At 46.3% G+C, this 17885-nt stretch overlaps 1 protein-coding gene across 2 annotated transcripts in view; it reads right to left on the reverse strand.

The window, feature by feature from the left end:
• Positions 1–14952, reverse strand: part of JAK1 (Janus kinase 1) — a 44980-nt gene extending 30028 nt beyond the window's left edge. Inside the window, exon 1 of one of the 2 annotated variants that reach the window (XM_032117515.1) lies at positions 14887–14952. The gene's annotated coding sequence lies outside the window, so the exon portion shown is untranslated. Of the gene's footprint in view, positions 1–14195; positions 14355–14886 lie in introns of those variants that run through there. The other variant, XM_032117516.1, reaches the window with a different exon arrangement.
• Positions 14953–17885: the final 2933 nt, after the last annotated feature.

Here is a 17885-nt window from a genome sequence, read left to right on the forward strand (position 1 = left end):
ATTTTACATGTTTGCCTATGAGAGCTGTGTCAACAGTGGTCCACAGGTGGTGAGACACATGAGTGGCTTCAGTGCACAGTGATGAGCAGTGGGACTTTGTTTTCCTTTCCTTAGGGAGTCCTGCTGGCTTATGGATTTGATCATTTGTCCTGCAGCTTGCACAGTTCTCCTGTCACTGATGGTTTGGTCCCAGAATGCCTAAAGCTGCCTTTGCACCCATCCAACCCCAGACAGACCCTGCTACACTTCACACCTGGCACAGATCTCACCCCAACAGCAATTCCAGCCTGGCACCAACAACTTCCCTGCCCTAGAGAGCCTCACACCTCTGCCAGGTTAACAACTCAACTCTTCTACACAATTCTGGTAGGGCTGAATCATCTCATGTTTATTTACAATTCACTCATTTCTCTCCTTTTAGAAAACATTTGCTTGTGCCATTTCTGCAGTGGCTGCCTGGAAGCTCCAGGTGGCCTTTAACTCCAGAATCATCATCCGCAGAGTCTTACACGACGCAGGAAAGCTGGAAAAAACCCAACTTCAAACATTTATTCTATATTTCAGAATTCAAAGTCAACAATTATGAGAGGAATGTGAACTTCTACCTTTCCAGGAGCCTATCTGCATTCCCAGCACTGTCTGTGTATTATGAAAACTGACAGGAGCTCCATTTCTTGCTTTGGCCAAGAGCAGTTTCACAAAAGTCTACGGCCAGTTAATTTTTCAGCCCAGTTATGATTTTATTTCAGAAGCCCAAAGCAGCAGACATTTCTCAGCTGCAGCTCTGCCTCCCTCTCTCAAGAGCAGCTTTGGATGCAGAACCATTTCCCTGCTGCTGGGAAGGATCTTCGGGCTTTGCTCTCCCAGGATCTCGGCTGCACGAGCCACAGGGCAGCCCTTCTCCCAGGAGGCTGGTAACAGGAGTTATCTCAGCTCCCACAGCTCCAGCAGAGCCAGTTTATCCCCATCCAACCCACCAACCTCTGCTCTGCAGAGCTGGGACCCCAGCCACCCTTCCCAGCTCCGGCACCAACACAAAACTCAAGGAATTTGGTTGTGCAGCAGGGAATGTTTGAAAAGAAAAGGAAAACGAAAAGAAAGCGACTTCCAGCCAGCACAGGGATTCCACTGCAAAATCCCCAACTCATGGCTACAGTCCCTGCCTAACAGCAAATCCACGAGCCACTCTGGCACCTTCTCTGCTCCCAGGCCAAGCCCTCCCTCAGCAGCAGTAAACAGGAAGCCACTGCTGAACTCGGTGACACAAACGCACCCCAAGCAACCTGCTCGGCTTCCTCCTGCTGCAGGCACAGCTGGGAACAGCTGGAAAGGGGAGAACAGCTCTGCCTGTGAGGGAGAGAGCCAGGGCTGCACCTTCCTGGCCATCAGAGCTCCACGTGCTGCTGTGCAGGAGGGGCAGCACCCTACGGATTGTGTTTGCAACAGAAAAGTTGGGATTTGTTAATTCCATCGTGGCGGAGACCCTGGAATGGTTTATTCATGTATTAATCCATTTGAGACTAAATTCCACCTGGTGAGGTCAAAAATCACTTCTAGGTACTATCAAGCTGCTCCTGCTAGTTTTGAAATCCAGTTTATCCCTGCAGGTCCCGAGGCAATCCTGTGAGTATCACACTGCAGCACTTCTGGAAGCATCAAGCACAAGAATTATGCCCAGGCCTTAAAAGCTCAGAAAAGGCAGGACTGAAGACATCACCCCCAATCAATTAAAGGAGCTGCTGCCATGGAAAGTGGCTTTAAGAGCTCACTACAGCTCTTAACCACCTTTCCTGTAAAGAGCTCAGTACAGTAAATGTGAGTAAGCAAATATTAAAAATAGCTAAGCTGTGCCACTCTTCTTCAATGGCTTTTAGCACTGACTCAGACGCGGGTGACTCATCCCAAAGCTCATCCCAAATCCCTCCTGCCATGTCTGCTTTCCCAGGCTGGCTCTGGCATCTCCTGGTTCACACCCTGGACACCACTGGCTGCTCCCAGGAGCTCCAGGACAGAGGGGTCACGGGAACACCGTGAAAAATTCTGCAGGATTTGCTACTCCTTCTTTCAGCCTTCAGGGATCATTTTGAAGAAGATGATTCATGGGCTTATGCTGCTGAAAGCCAGTGTTAAAAAGGACTTGAAATTAAGGGTTTGTCACGCTGAAATCACTCTCCAAAAGTTTAACAGGCGCCTCCCAAAGATTTGGCTTCAGAAAATACTTTCCTACCCTCTACCCCTTAACTGCAGCCACGCTGAGCTACTGAGTTGCCCTCCAAGATCATCCTCAGAAATCCCAAAGTTGTGATCACAGACTTTCTGAACGCAGGATCTCTGCCCTTTGTTGTTCGCACCACACAAAAACCAGAAAAAACCCCTCGTAAAGTGAGTCTTTGTCTTATTTACAGGAACTGCTGCTCACATACAGGGAATTTCCACAGAGTTAAGTTCGTAACTTTTATACTTTGTACATTTACCATGAAAACAGAGGAGAACAGAAAAGCCTTTAAAAAAATCTTCATGACAGACGTAAAGTTTAATCGAGATTAATTAAGTTAATCAGATATCAATGCTACGTAGGCACTAGAGGTGGTAATATGTGATCCTGTATATTTTATATACACAAGTAGGTCTCCAGAACTATTTATGTGCTTAAAAATCATATAGACCAAAGTCTTTGCCAGAATCGCAGTGATATTGACCCAATAATTTAATTGTGACGCTCATGCCTTAAAAGAGATCATAAAAAATGGCAAAGGGAAGAAAAGAGAGAGGCCGGGGTAGCAAAGCACTGAGTTAATGTTGGAATCATATTAATCATCATATAAATCCTTCACAAGTTACATCAAGTTTTATTGCATCTTCCCCTCTCACTGCCGAAATAACAAGTTTCTTTTGGGGTTGAGTGGCTTGTTTTGGACATCAAGGGAAAAGAAAACACAGGAGGAAAAATCCTGAAACCTTTAGGAAAGATACTTTCTATTTTCTGAAAGTTGTTGAGTATTACACTTGCACTACTCTATTATGGACCTATGAATGAATTATTAATTTTTTTCTTTTCGTTATGTTGTGCTAGCTTTAAAAAAATACCATTTTCTGCTCTTTTTTTTCCAGAAAAAGCAGAACATCACTCGTCTGGGTGAAGTTTTCACCTTAACTCAGAAAAAAGAGAGGACAGATAAACGTTAAGCCCAGACTAAGCCACCTGTAAATGATTAAAACCCATTTGCCTACGTCCAAAAGTAACAAAACCCAGCAGCAACCAAGTCCCAGCTCAAACTGTCAAGTGAGAAAAACAGGAACTGGGCTCTAGAGCTGGGGTTTCGTATTTCCCCTTTTGAACTTGATACCAGAAGTAACAATACATTTTGTGCCTCAGAGACCATGAGACACGAAATTTTCTCCTTTTTTTTTTTTTTTTTGAGGGAGTAGGGAGGGTAAATTTAGAATCCACGATTTGCTGCAAGAACTTGGTTTTAATTTTAACTGAGCTGTGAGTGCAGCTTCACACTCCCTGGGGATTTTTGTTCATACTTCTACAAATGAGAAGTCAGAGGAGTGAACACGGCTGGAAAAGAAGGGCTCCAAGGGAAGTTTGTGAATCCCACAGCCAGGAAATTTGGAAAGACAGAGGGAAAGATAGAGACAAGTCTGAGGAACTTTAAATCACAAATCACAACTCTCCCCCTTTTTTATCCACTGTGATGAAACTGGCTGGTTTACAGTCACAATTCCAAAGCCTGGATTTCCAACCCAAAATCTATGGAAAAAAGGAACTTTTATGAAGCATCTGGATATTTCCTGCTTGGCTCCAAGGCTGCAGCCAATTTGCAAATACCACAGCATTTCTGGGCAATAAATATTTAACTGCAGGGGGCAGCGCTTGCGACAAATTCCACTTTGGGAAGCAAATCCCCTTGTAAAGTACATGGAGTCCTGGAGAAAATAATGAGAAATAAAAGCAGAAGGTGCCCTGTGCATGCACAAACTGAGGACACCACAGCCCTGAGCTGCCCGAGGGGGCTTTCAGCTCTAAATTCTCTTCTCCATAAAGAACTTCCTTTTTTTGTGGCCGTAAAAGCAAGTCAGAAATTTAATTGTGAGCTAACACGCAGGAATGTGAACAACAAAACCTCCAATTTCAGCTTGTTGTTGGTTCATCCCTTACAAAAACTAGCAATCCCACATCAGGCATTTCCATAATTTACAGAAACCTCTGGATTTTTGGGAGGCTCAAAAACCACCGCCCTGTCACTGCAATTGCCAGAGTGTTGTTATCCCATGAAAACTGACTCAAAATGCATCAGCCCATTAAAAAAACATTTCACAATGCTTAAATAGTTTCAGAATTTAAAGAGCTGAGAGAATATTCTAGTACACATTAAATAAACATCTGGTACATGAAGCAGATCTCTGTGTTGAAAGGTTAACCAGAGGCTTCAGACAAAACTCAGAGAAATCAGTTTTAGGAAAAAAATATCTGTAATTCCTGCAGTAACTTGGATGTATCAACCATCCAGCACTTTTCTTAAGCAATATGAGAATTACCATTTGAACCTCACAGAGGGCAGATACCTGGTTTTCAAATCAAAATATTGCCCTGGGTGTCACAACCTGGAAATGACCACAACCAAGCTGCATTTCTGCCTCGGTATTTATGTCACAAAGTCAAGTCGGTTCATTCCTCAAACGTAAGTGCACATAAATCGTATTTAACCAGCAATAAGAAAGCCAATGTTTATTTTTATGTCTGTGACTTTTGTGCATACACAGTGGTTATCTTTATATACAAGGTTATTTGCAATTAAAAACTGCCAGCTGCACCTCTCTGCACAAGTCCAGACACATCTTTCCATGTAAACAGGAAAAAAGAGTAATTCTCCTCATTCTTACAGAGAAATAAGCTCAAGAAATCCATCGGTCCACAGTCTATTCTTTATCTCCCTTCAGTGCTCACTGCACAATCCAGCTCTGCTGAAAATCTGACATTTTAGTGGAACAAGACATGCAGAAAACGTTCTCATGAGCAAATTCATCTGAATTTAAACAAAAAGACAACAAGCCTGTTCTACAAACTCACCACGAGGAGAACTCGGTTCCTGAGAGAGAGAAATTTGCACGGCACTGTCTCCTCATCAATCACAGCAAGGAAACCTGAGCTCGCTTAGAAATTCCAGAGAGAGGCAGAACACTTGCTCTGCACATTTTTATTTTGATGGTATTAAAAGCCTTGATTTATTGAGTGCTGAACACTCCAGAAATGCCATCCCACTCCTTATTTTTGTCCCAAGAAACTCTGAGCTAATGGATTGTGACCAGAAGTTGCTGAAACCAGAGCAAAGGACTTCATTTAGGCTGCTTTAAACTTTGTTTTCTGCCAGTTCTCATCACATGCTAGACCCAGGCACTGGAATCGTGGAATGGTTTGGACGGGGAAGGACTCATCATTCCAACCCCCTGCCATGGGCAGGGACACCTTCCCCAAAGGGAAAATGCCTTGGATAAAAGCTCTGGAAAAGCCACCCTGCCATTTCAGCTGGGAATGAGGGAAGTTTAATTGAGAATTATAGAAGCCAAAGCCACAGCTTTTCGATCTTGTGAATTCTTTTCTGTTTACTGTAACACGAGAGCAAACAGCTGGGGCAAGGGAAGGGAATCAGCACTGCAGATATTCCAGTAACAGCCATTCCTTGCTAGTTATTATCAACAGGACTGGAACACACACATCCAATCTGGCAATAAATCCAATGATAAATTGAAGGTAAAAATGGATGTCCAAGGTATCAATTTTATGAAAATTTATGTATTACAGAAGTGCTACATGAAAGATGTTTCAGCCTCCTAAGGAGAGGACTGGTGTACAAATTATTTATTTCCTTAAGCATAAGATGACATTTTGTCTTATTAAAAACATATCCTGACCAAATTACCTTTTTTTTTTTTCTTAAAGCCAGAGCCTTTGACTTAGAACAAGACCAGGGCTCCAAAATGAAAGAAGAAAGAACACAATTATTGCAAAATTAATTGGCCGGACCCCCCCCCCCCCCATTACTCATGTTCACAGATAAAAACCCACCCCGGTCCATATTTTTAGTTCACAGCTCCAGGAAATGATCAGGATCAAACGCAAATTGAACGAGGAAGACAAACCTGAGCTGGAAACTCAGAAAATGATGTGAGGCTCAGCCTGAAAACTCCAACCAGAGCCAACTCCACAACACAATTCTGAGTCACCAGTTCTGCTGAAGAGCGCCCACCACACTGGGCTCCTCCACATCAGCTGATTCCCCAGGTCAAATTCCCAAAAAGGAACTTTTCCCTCCTGTCCTCATTTGCTAGCTCACCCCTGATTGTGGATGAGGCTGAGACAGATGGGGGGAAAGGGAATGACCCCATTTTAGCCCATTTTATACTGGGATGCTCATGGAGCGGCGTCCTTGCTCTCTATAGAGGCATGGCCTAAACCCTGTCCTTAAGAGTCTGATTCTAAACTGAACCCTAAAAAATTAAGCTCTATCACACAGAGATAATAACATATGAAGCTGCTTCCTAAGCCTTTGGCTGGGATTTAATAAGTTACACATTTCTGTTTCAGGCTGTGCCCTCCCAATGAGTACAGACATGTAGAAAGGCTTTATAGGACCAGAAGTGCGTTATTTGTTTAAAAGATAAGGATCATTATGACAGTTTTCCCTGCTAATTAACCACTCCCAACTTTCCCTGTGTCTGGAACTGAGCAACACCAGGTTTTAATAAATAAATATCCTGAAATGGCCTGGGAAAGCTGCTCATCTCCACTGATTTTGAAAACTTCTAACCCATGTGGAAGAGAGAGGATTTGTTTTTAAAGGATAACTTGGTGATTAGAACATACCCTAAAACATTTCTACAATTCCTGTGGCTGTAAGCAGATGTACAACAGAGCCTGGTGAAGATGTCACTGTTTCACTGGTGGTTACCAGTGTTTATGGGTTAAAAAAGGAATTGTCCCACCCAGCAGAACAGGGATGGGACATTTTGAGTGATCATGTGCACGTCTGCCAGCTGGCCTGGCCCTAAATGCAGAACTACTGCAGATTAAAGAGCTTCCAAAATGTGAGCTGAAAAAGGCAAAAAAACTTCTTTTCCCTGTGTCTGGCTGGAAAAAGTTGTGGTTTTAACAAAAACCTTTGCAATATCAGCGAAATTACCAGGAAGAGTGGTTTGCATCTCAGCTGTATTTCAAAGTCTGAACTCGCCACAAAGCTTGGAGAAATCCAGTTTTTTATGTAATAACTCAATTTCAGTGGTAGGCACCCGTTTGTGTGTGCAAAGCTGAGCTTGGACAGAATTCCAGAGCCAAAGGGGAGCCAGCAGAGTGTGCACACAAACAAGCACAGCAGTTTAACTGCTAATTAAACTTCATCAAGCAGTTAAGCAACAAGGACACAGTGGATTGAACAAGTCCTAAGGAGTTTGTTCATCAGACAAAGCAAGAAGCAAAATCAAGGACCTCTCAATGAGAGGTCGTGTCAAGAGGTGAAAGTGATGCAGGATGCAGATTTCTCTCCCTGCAGAGGCAGATTTACAGGCTGGCAGGTCCTGCCTTTGTCACATAAAATTAATAGTTTAAGTACAGAGAAAGGGGGTGGTTCTGTAGGAACGGGAAATGATGCATGGACACAGCACCAGGCCCAGGCTGTGGGGCAAGTCTGGAGAGAACAACTCTGTGCACACCGCGCTGCCTGATGGAGCTAAACTGCTCCACCTGAGCTCAGGCTGGTGCTCCTCAAGCAGGATTTCCCCAGCAGTGTCCAAGTTCCCACAGAGCTGAGGAGAAACCTCCTGAAACCATGGCCTCAAGGACAGCAGCACTGCTGCCTCCTGCCTCCACACACACCACGAGCCAAGAAAAATGTTGGCTTCTTTTTCACTTAATTCAACAGCAAACTCCTAAGAACACACTGATTAAACCTGGAGGTACCACACTCTTTAATTGCAAGGTAAACATTCAGTCAATCCCAACAAAGGGTGAAGAGTTAATCACAGGGCCAAGGTAATCTGATCAGCACCTCAGCTTTTAGGTGTTTTAAGGCCGTGCAGGCACGGGGTGAGTACTCAGGATTTAAAAGATGCTTTCTTTTTAAGCCAAGCCTGTTTGCTGCTGTATTTGCTTATATAGCTGGAGCCTGGCTGTTGTCAGTCACATGAGCAGGAAGCTGAAAGGACTGTAAAACCCACAGGAGGTTTGGTTTTTTTTAACTTGGCAGAAGATAGCTGTTCTCTGGTAAAAATGCAGCCCTAAGCCAGCTATCCCTATATGTCCTTTCACTTACCCCGTGTGGCTTTGACAGAGAAATCAAACCCAGGCTCTCCTCTGTTAATCAACCCCACAACTACAAGAAAGTTGTTCAAGGCCATGAATTCCTCCTAAAACAATTGTTGGTATAGAAGTACACACGTTGGTTTTTTCCCACGTGGTAAAAGAAAGGCTTCCAGGGAGAATCGCAGCTGGCAAAGCTCCTGCCAGCAATTTGCATCACCATGGGATGCATCCATCAGGCCACCGGGCTTTGTTCTGTATCATCAGTAAACACAGCCTCGATGCTCCCCTCAGGACAACGAGCACAAGCACAGGTTTCCTTGGCAATGAATTGTTAGGATCCTACCAAAAATCAGGGACCACACAGTTTCCTTGTCTCCGACTAGACCTTCCAGAATCTGGATGAGCTCTTGACTATTCCCTGTCTTTAGGGCCTGGAGTTATTAAGAGACTTCTACAGATCAATATCTAAGCGAAATAAAAGATATTTAAGCCAAGCCCTGAGGTTCCTAACAGAAAAGTTACAAGGTTATAACCCCATTTCAGGAGCAGGTGGTGTCCATTAGAGCCTGCAGAGCCCAAACAGACACTGCCAGTAGGAACAGTGGAAGGTAGCACGAGCTAAGTTTGGGAATTGCAGCTGCTACTTCATTACCAAAGTGTAATTTGTGTAAAATGTGCCTTTCTCTTCCTTCAGATTGAGTATTAAGGACAAGAAGGAAGGATAGAAGGAAAAAAAAAATATAAATGCAATACAAAAAAAAAATATATATATATATAAATGCAATACAAGCCAAGAGCAGGAAAGAGCAAAGAGGCAAACAGTGAACTTGTAATCCTTTTATTTTTTTTTCCCCAGAGGGAGGGTAATTCCTGTAGCACAGAGTGACAGAGCTGTGACAGAGCTGTGACAGAGCTGTGACAGAGCTGTGACAGAGCTGTGACAGGCTGACACAAGGGTGTGATACACACAGGTCAGGCTCCCTGATCTCTGGCCCTTGATGAACTTTTAAACTCTCAGCCCCAGCAATTTCAAGTTTACTGCTTTGCCGTACTTTGAGGAAAAGCGAAATACAGAAGTGTCCAGGAAATGAAAGGTTATTTCTTGTGCATCTTCAGTAAACACGAAACACTGAGTGCACAAGAAAACATCACACAAAGTGACCTGCCAATGCCACCTTCCAGCTGGTTTGGATTCAAAACCTCAGCACTGAGAGTGGCCACCCCTTTCTTCCATGCAGGAGGCCACCAGCTTGAGATGGTGAGAGCTTGATATTCCAGGGACAAAAAAACCAACCCATGCGAAATAGATTTAAATACAAAAGACTGAGCCTAATGCAGCACTTGAGATGGTACCTTTAATACCTTTTTCTTTTCCTTAAACATCTAGCGCTCTACAACTACTTCATCTTCATAAAAAGAAAAAAAGAAATCAACCAAAACAACCCACAGGAATAAAAAAACCTGCTTTGCATTTGTTATCACACTTCAGTAAAATCCAGAGGAGAACAGAGCCAGGTATTTACAGATGGCAAGCACCAGGAAGTCATTCAGACTGTCCAAGTGCTGAGGTTTTTCAGGCTTGTTTTGTTTAATGTATCTCTCCGTGCTACTGGTGGCTCAAAATGAACATAAAAGCTACTTCTGCCAAATTCATTTCCTGAAAAACTGAGTCCATACACAAACAAATTGTGTTCCCTCTCCTCCCTCCCCTGCCCAGTCATGGATTGAGCACTGTCTCCTCCATTTTCCTTATCTAAAGAAAGTAGAAGGTTTAGAGCTGTCCTTTTCCTCCTCCACAAACAAGGTGTTAAGGGTTTTTCCCAGATTTCCTGAGTTGAACAACAATTTTCTTCTGTTCCAAATGACATCGGTCAATATTAGCTCAGTGTCAGCTTCCAGCCAGGAAAATGAAGTGGTTTAAAAGAGCTGCAGTGAAAGACCAATAAACTCATTTTGAGAGAATATGCACCATATTGAAGTGTTATTATGGAGTATCACAATACAATTTAATATTTCAGTATCCTGCTAAACTCCAGCTGGGCCTCCCGAGGAACAAGCCAGATTCCATTCAGTCTTGGAATAGCTGGAAGTGACAGGAAACACACAAGAACAGTCTAAACAGCACTTGGAGTCCAAAACTGCTAAAAATTTGAACTATATTCATATTCTGAGGCCTTAACAAGCCAAAGCCCCTCTCAGATTCGCTCTACAAACAAGGGAGGTTTTAGCACAGTCGGAGGAAATGTGTAAATTCCCTTCAGGAGTTAGGAAGAGCAGTTGTCAGATTTTGTGTTCAAAGGGAATTATGCCTTTGGGAACTGGGGCCAAACTCCTGGCTCATGGCAAACCCTGCATGCTTCAAAATTCAGAGAATACTGCATTGAACTGAACTGATGAATTCCCTTTATTAGCAGAGCCCCCTTTATGCAGCAGACCTGCTTCCAAGGAGTAGCAGTAAAATGCATCACAAAGCAAAGCTACCAGACACATGGATTTATGACAGCTGAGTTTCCTGAAGCCAATCCCCTTGCAAAGGCTTCTTCTTGCTATTTCCAGGAGACTGTTTGCAATCAGATCCAAGCAGGACCAACAGCAACACCAAACCACTTTAATTTAACAATTTTCCTACTCTCTGCTTATTCCCACCTTACTCTGCAGGTTGGTTCCTCCTCATATAAAAACTCCCATTTTTTTCCCCCCAGGCTTTTACCACTACTTTGCTCCACATTTCAGGATAATGCATAAATCCTCTGCTTTTCCCTCAACTTCCAGTTCTTTTCCTTTCTTTCCTAGATTACCTTTTACATCCCAGAGGGGGGAAAAAGAAGCCCAGAATACTTTAAACAGAATAATTTCATGTGCCAGCAGTTTCAAGGCAGAATCATAATCACATCACATGCAGAGAACAATATTAATATCATTTATCAAACCTCCCACACTGTGTAAAAGGCATTACTGATATTCAGAGTAACTGGTCCAGACTTTACTTTTCCATGTGAGACTGCTCTCCCAGTTTCCTGCAGCTCAATTTTTCTGTCAGTTATGCAACTTATGTCATATTTATATAACCAGTTCAAGGGAAAAAAAAAAAAAAAAAAAAAAGAATTACTCTAGCCAGCAAAACTGTTCAGTTTTATAAAGCCCTTCAGCATGAAGGAAAGGGTCTGGGCATGTTCCTTAAAAATCCACCTGTTTGCAACAGGCCAGGACATTAAAACCACTAAACTGTACTTCCTCCTCTCCCATTTCAGTCAAGAGAAACTGCAGCCATTTTGCCCAAGAAAACCATCAGCAACTTCTTCTTCCAGTAGTTTTCAGCACTGTTTCAGTTTTTTGGAAGGATCTGTGTAAAACAAATTCCTGGATGGGATACCCAAAGTGCTGCTAAAGACATCAAATAAGGGAACAACCCCCTTAATCTGTCACTTCATGTTCTGCACAGAAACTACAGTGAGAGATGGAAGTGACAATTCAGCTGCCAAAACCCCAAAATGCTGATTTTTTTAAGACTCCACTTTCCTTCTCGAGGAGGTTCAAGCATATCTGTCTCACCCTGGCAGCAAAACTGAGCAGTTCCAGCCCATGAAAAGCTTTATTGCAGGAAAGCTCTCAGCATTAACTGCCTGAATTATGTGCTTGAACTGTAAAAGCCATTTTCTATCAATTTAGCAAGTGTTTGCCACTACCAATACCTGAAACCTAATTGCATTTTAAGTGCTTCAAAGATCTGGAGCAACTCTGAGTGTGTTTACAGGAATAATGCCTGAATTGCAAACTGTTGGCCACGCTGCAAAAGAACAACGTGAATATTGCCAATTTTTCACCCAGAAGAAAACATCTTGTCATTTTTAATTGCTGTTGGACATGAGACAAATCAGGAACCAAGCCTCAACTCGGTGTTCCTTCCACAATCTGGCTTCTCAAGCTTCCTTCTGGGTCAGAGATTCTCACAACAACCCTTTTCACACCTCGATAAAACCAGTCCTAAGGGTTTGCTTTTATGTGTGAAAGCTTTGACCTCTCCAAACAACGCAAACACCTTCCATTTTATGAAAACAGAGCAGCTTTCCCTGCTGCAATTCACACCCAACACAGCTACAGAGTCAAGGATTATCCATCTGGGTGTTGGATTTTGAACCTCTCTTCCTCATGCCAGATCAGGCATCAGAAGGTGCCAAAGAACCTGAGGCCAGCTCTGTAGAAGAAAAAGGTGTTTCACCTCCAAATCCAGGGAGCAGGTGGTGGGAAAGAGGTGAAGCTGTCAGGATGCTACCTGTGAAAACAGATTTTTCCTCTCTACACAAAAAAGGGAAGCCCATTTCTCTGAATTCAGTCTTTATTTGCAAGACTAAACCACTACAGAAATGTCTGTCTAAACTTCCTGAATTTATACCACTTGTAAGAACCCTGCCTTATTCCAGCCCTAAAGAGGTAAGGCAAAAGAATGAAACTAAGGTGAAATTGCTGACTCTTGTTTGACCAAGGGAAAAATGAGTTGAAAAGGAAAGTTGATTTTACCCCCCGAGTGACTGTTCAGGTGCACTTCAGCTTTTTGCTATGCAGCTGATAAAGGTTTGCTTTTCAAAGTTCTAGCATTAAATAGTCCCTCCAGATCTTGCTTCCCGATTGTTTTTAAAATAAAATCATTGAACAGACAATTTGAACACACAGAAACAGCATCTTCCTGAACAGTTCAACACTTACTGAAGCTACCTCTCAGAAAAGGCCACTTTGCAATCAATTCTGAAAGAACCGTGCAGTGCACAACCTTCCAGGAGTTCACAGACTTAAAAATTGTTCCAGTTCTGTCTTTATATTCTTTTTCAAGTTTAAATCCACTCACCCTGGTTTTTTACAAGCTTTTCACATCACCTTTCCCAAAGGCCAGAGACACATTGTGCCACTGGGCTTCGGGACAGCTTGCAGATACTGTGACACTTAGATGAGCAACATACTTAACAACTGAATCACTAAAAATGTGCTGACAAAAATATTTGTAACATCTGCTTGTGATCAGAAACTTTTAACATCTCAAGCCTGACAGATTCGTTGGCTCAGCCAGAGGAGTGTGTCCTGAGCTGGCCCTGCATTTCAAAGCACCTGTCTCGGTGTCACCTAACACAGACCCACATCAAGGTGCAACTTCCTGTGTGTTTTAAAAACAAGTGCCAGGAGGAAATGCCTCCCAGTCCCCTTATAAGGGCAAAACTGAACTTAATATCAAGCAGTACCAAAGTACATCCACTCCGCTTGGGAATAAAACTGCGGGGAATCTTCCAAGAGTGAAGTTGGGTTCATTGGAGTGAAGTTTAAATATGGACACAACTTCAAATTATTTCCATCTGCCTCCCCCAGTAAAAGAATCACAAAAAGCCCCCGAAGTTTTCTTGCACTGCACTTAGCATTCTAGACATGCCTCAAAATATGACTTCCCATCGCTAATCCCTCGGAACAGACACTGCATCCTCCTAAGCACAGACTGTTTAAACAGAGCTGGATCCATCCTCTCCTGCCACACCGAGCCACTGCTGTGTTGCCTTTCTACCCTCAATCTACATTATTAGCAACAGGCTTGGTGTGCTTCAGATTTTTGTGTCCTGGTTCCCCTCATACACGGATTTTAACAATCACCAGCTGGAGGCGATTAGAGAACCATAGACTGGTTTGGGTTGGAAGAGCCCTTAAAGACCAATCTAGTTACGACTCCCTGCCATTATCCAACACAGCAAAAGTTTTTGCACACACACACAGAGCAGAATGATGTTTTAGGCATCTGGCAAGGGCGTACAGTCGGCACATCTTGCCCGCTGCCAGGCTCCCTGCTCCACATCCCTGCGCATCCTTCGGGGTGATGGAGATCCAGCCACAGGTGACCGCCACAGCTGTCACATACCTCCCGTGAGGGAAGGGGCAGAGGGGGGTGGAAGATGTCCCAGAATGTCTCTATGCTGTACAGAGGAACAGCTGCCAGACCGACAGCTGGACACCATCAGCTGTCCCAAGCCCATCGCTTGCCCGGGAGTTGAAGGCAGCGGGATCTCCCCCAGCACAGAGAGCTCACAGGGCTTCGCGCTCACCCACGGGCTCCGGGAGATTTTTAACTCCTCCAAAGCCACCGGCGGCCGGAACCGCTGCTGTTTCAACGCTGTTCCTTCCACCGCCGCCCCGGCCTCCCCCGCCCCGCCGTGCCGAGGCCGAAACGTGGCTCTGACAGCCCTGCCCGGCCCGGCGCTGCCCGCACGGCCTCGCACCCCTGGCTCGGGGCACCCAGAGCCTCCGCACCCTCTCGGATCAGGGGAACTCAGCGGTTCCGCACCCCCTGGCTTAGGGGAACCAGAGGCTCCGCATCCTCTCGGATCAGGGGAACTCAGCGGTTCCGCACCCCCTGGCTTAGGGGAACCAGAGGCTCCGCACCCTCTCGGATAAGGGGAACACGGAGGCTCCGCGCCCCGGGAGCGGCCGCCCCGCTGAGCCCGGGACGCGGCCGCCGGGAGAGCCGCACGCCGCCCCCGCGCAGCCTCCCCGGGAAAGGCGCCCGCCGCCCGCACCGCCCTCCCCGGCTCCCCCCGTCCGGCCCCACTCACCGCTGCCGTGGCGCCCGGCGGGGCGGCCCCGCGGGGCGGCCCGGGGCGCTCGGTGCGGGGCAGCCCGGGGCGCTCGGTGCGGTCGCGGGGAGGCCCGGGCGGTGCGGGAGCCGGACGGTGCGGGAGCCGGACTGTGCGGGAGCAGCCCGCGGCGCTCGGCGGCGGAGGGCGGCGGTCCCGGCACGGCAGAGGCCCAGCGGAGCATGCGCGGGACCGGGACCGCCCTGAGGAGGCGCCTGGGCCCGGCCGCCACGGCTGAGGCAGCGCGGGGGGAGGCGGTGGGGTGGGTCCGGTCCGTGTGTGGGGACAGCGCCTTCCAACCCGAACCGTGCCAGGAGGCGGGGGGGTGGGTCCGGTCCGTGTGTGGGGACAGCGCCTTCCAACCCGAACCGTGCCAGGAGGCGGGGGGGTGGGTCCGGTCCGTGTGTGGGGACAGCGCCTTCCAACCCGAACCGTGCCAGGAGGCGGGGGGGTGGGTCCGGTCCGTGTGTGGGGACAGCGCCTTCCAACCCGAACTGTGCCACGACTCTGTGGTACTCCTCTGTCACCGCTCGGACAGTGCCGGAGTTGAGCGTTCTTCCCCACACCAGTGCCGAGGCTGTGGCTGTCACCTCCACAGATACCCAGAGTTTGTCATGGTGCGGTTTGAGCTAGAGAATCACAGGATTAATTAGGTTGGAAAAGCCCTCCAGACCATCGAGTCCAAGCTGTGCCCGCTGCCCACCTTGTCCCCAGCCCAGAGCACCGAGTGCCGCGGCCAGGAATTGCTTGGACACCTCCAGGCATGGGGACTCCAAACCTCCCTGCACAGCCCCAAGGCCTGACCATCCTTTCCATGGAGAAATTCCTCCTGATGTCCAACCTAAACCAGCCCTAGCACAGTTTAAGACCACGTCCTCTTGTCCTATTGCTAGTTACAGAAGAGGCCGGCCCCCACCGGGCTGCAGCCTCCTGTCAGGTGTGTTTGGATCATCTTTTACAAAGCCACAACCTGATTTCCATTCTCACGCCAATGTGAACGAGCCGGTGTAAACAACTCGGTGTTTACGCTGAAATGAGGAGACACTCACAATTGCCCTGTCTGCACAGAAAAGAAACCAGTTTCTTCACTGCGGTTTCAAACTCTAGTCAAAGTCACAGGAAACGGCACAAGTGGAAGTAAAACGAGTAAGAAAATGATTCAGTTCAATGAAATCATTCGCCCCTGCTTCCCACACACCACACGTATCTGGCATTTTCTTCTGACAGAAGAGTCAAGCTGCTGCTGCCTTATGGGGGAATTGTCCTCAAAGGCGAATAGGTCATTAAAATCCTGTCCTGATAAATGTGTCCCCTGCATGTAACTCAGACTAAGCACACTGACATCATTGTATCAAGGTTTTCTCGCGTGGCAGCACCAGGTGTGAAAGGCCCCTTGCTGTTCCGAAGTGTTTACACACCACTACAGTTGCTCTGCCCCAGCTCATCTGCCTTGTGCCTCAGCAATTCTGAGTTTTGACCCTTTTCTCCAGGAAATCGACCTGGGAGCAGCTGGGAGTTGGGTGCTGATGGCCTGGGAGTGCACATGTCCAGGTGGTTGTAGTTCACAAACCACAGCCAGATCATAACGGATTCTGGTTTTTCCCTCCCCCAAGAGGAATCAAGCCAGCCCTTCCTCACCTGTTTCCACAGCTGTCAGGGAACCAGCTGGGTGTAATTTGGATGATTTTGCACCACCTTAACCTTTTTCCTCAGCTACATGGCCACTGGTCTGGATTAACCATGTGCTGTGGGAAAGCACTGGAGCCTCACCCTGTTTCCACCCCTTTGGTAATCTCGAGATTAGAAAAGAGCCTGAGGCTGGAAGGAGAGAGATTAAACAGTGCAAATCATAGAACCATGGAAGGATCTGGATTAGAAGGACATTAAAAATCATCTCATTTCACACCCTGCCACTTGCCACTGTCCCAGGCTGCTCCAAGCTCTGTCCAACCTGGCCTGGGACACTGCCAGGGATCCAGGGGCAGCTGCAGCTCCTCTGGGCACCCTGTGCCAGGGCCTGCCCACCCTTCCAGGGAAGGATTTTTCCCTAACATTCCCATACGTGTGGATGTACCGTGGTTCCCAGGCCTGACTTTTTCTTGTTCCCTGTTCCCCACATTTTACCTGCAGGGGCTGCTTCCAACAAATCTCTTTCCTTCTCACCAGCCCTTCCCATGGCTTTGCCTGGATAAGGATAAAATCAGTTTTCTCGGTGAGTTTTCATGCTGCAAACCACACCAGATCTTTATTATTTATGCCTTACAGGCAGAACTCGTTTCTCAGCACGGCAACTGATGCTGCAAAGGTCCTGAAATCCGGGAGCTCAGAGCTGCCAAGCACAGCCCAGCCGAGGCTGTGACGAAGGATTGCATAAGGGGCTTAGCCTGGGGCTGCTCGTCAGGAGAGCAGCTTTACCTCTGCTCCATCTAAATCCATGCCCAGGACGAGGAATGACCCAGGCTCCCAAAGGCCACGTGTTTCAGCGAGAATTAAATTCTCCCACACCTCACTTTAAAAAACAGGGGCTGAGCTCCTCTGGCACTTGAGTCTCACAGAAATCGTGTGTCCAGTCTCCCCAGTCCCATCTGCTACATGAGCTTCTGCCTTATTTTCCTTGATTTTGGGACACTGCTGATTTCTACTCATTGTTCTGTGACACAAAACTGGGATGAAATCAATGTGCTTCTAAAAATTCCTCCAAGAACTATGTTAATAACAGGGGGAGATTTCCAACCTACACCCAAAATTCTCTGCGTTTACCACCACATTCCAGCCTATGGGAAGGATGTAATTTTGTATTAAAACTCTTAAAGTAGTTTTCTGTAAGGAATTAATCATCTGTATTTATGGCTGACTTTGTTTCTTGCTTAGAAAGAGAACAGGCTTGCAAAGAGCTGCAGAAAAGTAAATAAATAAAAATAAATCTCTTTTTTTCCCTCTAAGTACTTTACTGGGGTGCAGCGACACATCTGAAGAAG

This window comes from Corvus moneduloides, chromosome 9, assembly GCF_009650955.1.
Source record: "Corvus moneduloides isolate bCorMon1 chromosome 9, bCorMon1.pri, whole genome shotgun sequence".
NCBI lineage: Eukaryota > Metazoa > Chordata > Aves > Passeriformes > Corvidae > Corvus > Corvus moneduloides.